The 3107-nt window shown below is 49.4% G+C and overlaps 1 pseudogene; it reads left to right on the top strand.

The window, feature by feature from the left end:
- Window positions 1–885: 885 nt before the first annotated feature.
- LOC143990597 (U2 spliceosomal RNA) lies at window positions 886–993 on the top strand (annotated as a pseudogene).
- The last annotated feature ends 2114 nt before the right edge of the window (window positions 994–3107 follow it).

Raw genomic sequence — 3107 nt, 5'->3', positions numbered from 1 at the left:
GGTTGGGAAAATGACCTTTTTTTAATATGGGAGTGGGACGCCGGTACTGGTAGTCGATGGGAGATTCAGAATCAGAGAAAATAAGAATTTTCGTTAATATTGTTTTATTATTGTCATAATAATTACGATTATTCGCTATGATGAAGTTAAAAACCCAGGAAGTCATCACAGCACAGGGGTGGTGGGCACCCCTCATAATGAGCACAGCACAGGGATGGTGGGAGCCCCTCATAATGAGCACAGGGATGGTGGGAGCCCCTCATAATGAGCACAGGGATGGTGGAAACCCTGCATAATGATCACAGCACAGGGATTGTAGGGGCCCCTCATAATGAGCACAGCACAGGGATGGTGGGAGCCCCTCATAATGAGCACAGGGCTGGTGGGAGCCCCTCATAATGAGCACAGGGATGGTGGGAGCCCCTCATAATGACCACAGGGATGGTGGAAACCCTGCATAATGATCACAGCACAGGGATGGGAGGGGCCCCTCATAATGAGCACAGCACAGGGATGGTGGGAGACCCTCATAATGAGCACAGCACAGGGATGGTGGGAGCCCCTCATAATGAGCACAGCACAGGGGTGGTGGTAGCCCCTCATAATGAGCACAGCACAGGGGTGGTGGGAGGCCCTCATAATGAGCACAGTACAGGGATGGTGGGAGCCCCTCATAATGGGCACAACACAGGGATGGTGGGAGCCCCTCATAATGGGCACAACACAGGGACGGTGGGAGCCCCTCATAATGAGCACAGCACAGGGATGGTGGGAGGCCCTCATAATGAGCACAGTACAGGGATGGTGGGAGCCCCTCATAATGGGCACAACACAGGGATGGTGGGAGCCCCTCATAATCAGCACAGGGATGGTGGAAACCCTGCATCAGCTTCTCTGCCTTTTGGCTAAGATCAAGTGTAGTATCTGTTCTTATCAGTTGCCAAAGGAGGCGCTGGTCCATCCCTATTTGAGAGGGTTTGGGCGGCGCTCTCCGATGGTGTAATTTGCATCCCGAAGGATGGTTTCGGTAGGGGCCACGTCGTGCCGCCCGACAGTATACTGGGGGCCGATGCATGGTTGAGTCTGAGCCATCTGGAAGGATGCCCCTGGTGAGGGCGGGTGCTGCCTGGTCGGACCCAGAGGGCCGGGTTCCCGGCCTCTGGTCTGGATTGGGGTAGTTCTAGCCCCGGGCAGTTTTTCGGAAAGGAACGCTGGTTACTCCTTATGGATGAGGGGGAGTACCGGTTAGTACATCCGAATATAATTAGGAAGGAGTGATGGGAGCGACGGTGGAGCCTGATGGTAAAGGGCTCTCGCCAAGCTTCCTGATCTTCATGCCTTCCTGTCTGGGGTGGGGGCTGCTGTGGTCTGGGCCGGGGGTCGGGGGCGGTCTTGAAAGCCTATGGAGTATGTGCCCCTGGAGTGGCAGTCCAGGGGTGCCTAACAATCACTGTGAGTGAGGGTCACTTTGATTTTGGGCACCACGGTCACTGCACCATGACACGCTTTTTTAGCACCTGCCTCTTGGGCCGGGCCTTTTGGCTGGGACCAGAGGAATTTTTTATTCCCGGCCGGAGGGCCTGGTCGTTGTTTCACACAACGACCACCTTTTCACTCTCCTCTCCACTATCCCTTCCCCACTTTTTATTTATTTTCAGTGTGTCTTGTCACGTCTTGTTTTGTCACTTTGCACGTTTGCTGTGATGAGTAGGGTCACAGGTTCTAGGGCCTGTCCTGAAAGTCTGGTGTGGGGGTGGACATGGCCTTCTGGCTTAGTTCACTCTCTGCCTTAGGGTTTGGGGTCTTCCTTCGGGGGAGCCCTACCTAGTATTTGGGTGGGTCAGTTTCGGCAGACCTTCCGAAGAACGGGGTCTGACTGGTTTCGGCCAGGAAGACCAAGTTTTAGGTGTCCTTGTCCCTGTCAGGAGCCTAACGCCCCGGGGGATTCAGGACAAGGTCCTCTGATTTTAGAGGACTTGTGTACCCGTCTGCACTTTTTTGTGTCACTCTTTATGTGTGTGCACATTTTTTATGCACCGGGTGAAGTTTTTTGGAGTGTGTTTTGCACGCCACTGGCTTTCAATAAAATAAAACTTATATCAAGTCACATCATTTATATGAAGATTATTTAGTCACTTTTATGGACTTTTTTAAACAATATTTTTTCACCATATTTTTGCACTTTATTGTAGCACTTTCTTATATGATATTTGGTTTTGTTCATTCCTTAGTTCTGTTTGATATATGCAAGTTTATTAATTGGCACATGGTACATTCAGTGATTGCAATATTTTATTTATGTCACTTTGATACCTATTTTTTTTTGCACATTTGCACTTTAAAGGTATTGCGAATACTAGCACACATTTTATGGCATAAGCGCTGCACTCTTTTTTCTTTATTTTGTTTCTGTGCCCAGTATCTGGGTTATGGTGTTCAGCTGCTGTGTGATGCTATTTTTAAACTGAACACAGATATCGACCTACCTACATTTCCATAAAGACATGGTTTGACCAGTTTGGTGTGGAGGAACTGTAGTGTTCTGTAGAACCCTGACCTCAACCCTACTGAACACCTTTCGGAAGAACTGGTACGCCGATGGCAAGCCAGGTCTTCTCAACAATCATCATCATAAGGACATGGTTTGACCAGTTTGGTGTGGAGGAACTCAAGTGTTCTGTAGAACCCTGACCTCAACCCTACTAAACACCTTTGGGAAGAACTGGTACGGCGATGGCAAGCCAGGTCTTCTCAACTATCATTACCATAAGGACATAGTTTGACCAGTCTGGTGTGGAGGAACTCAAGTGTTCTGTAGAATCCTGACCTCAACCCAACCGAACACCTTTTGGATGAACTGGTATGCCGATGGCAAGCCAGGTCTTCTCAACAATCATTACCATAAGGATATAGTTTCACCAGTTTGGTGTGGAGGAACTCAAGTGATCTGTAGAACCCTGACCTCAACCCTACTGAACACCTTTGGGAAGAACTGGTATGCCAATGGTGAGCCAGGTCTTCTCAACAAACATCACCATAAGGACATGGTTTGACCAGTTTGGTGTGGAGGAACTCAAGTGATCTGTAGAACCCTGACCTCAACCCAA

The sequence above is a fragment of the Lithobates pipiens genome, unplaced genomic scaffold (assembly GCF_037356315.1).
Source record: "Lithobates pipiens isolate NorthernLeopardFrog02 unplaced genomic scaffold, aLitPip1_a1.2 Scaffold_18, whole genome shotgun sequence".
Taxonomy (NCBI): domain Eukaryota; kingdom Metazoa; phylum Chordata; class Amphibia; order Anura; family Ranidae; genus Lithobates; species Lithobates pipiens.
The sequence above is the reverse complement of the archived record's forward strand: the minus strand, read 5'-3'. Positions and strand labels throughout refer to the sequence as shown.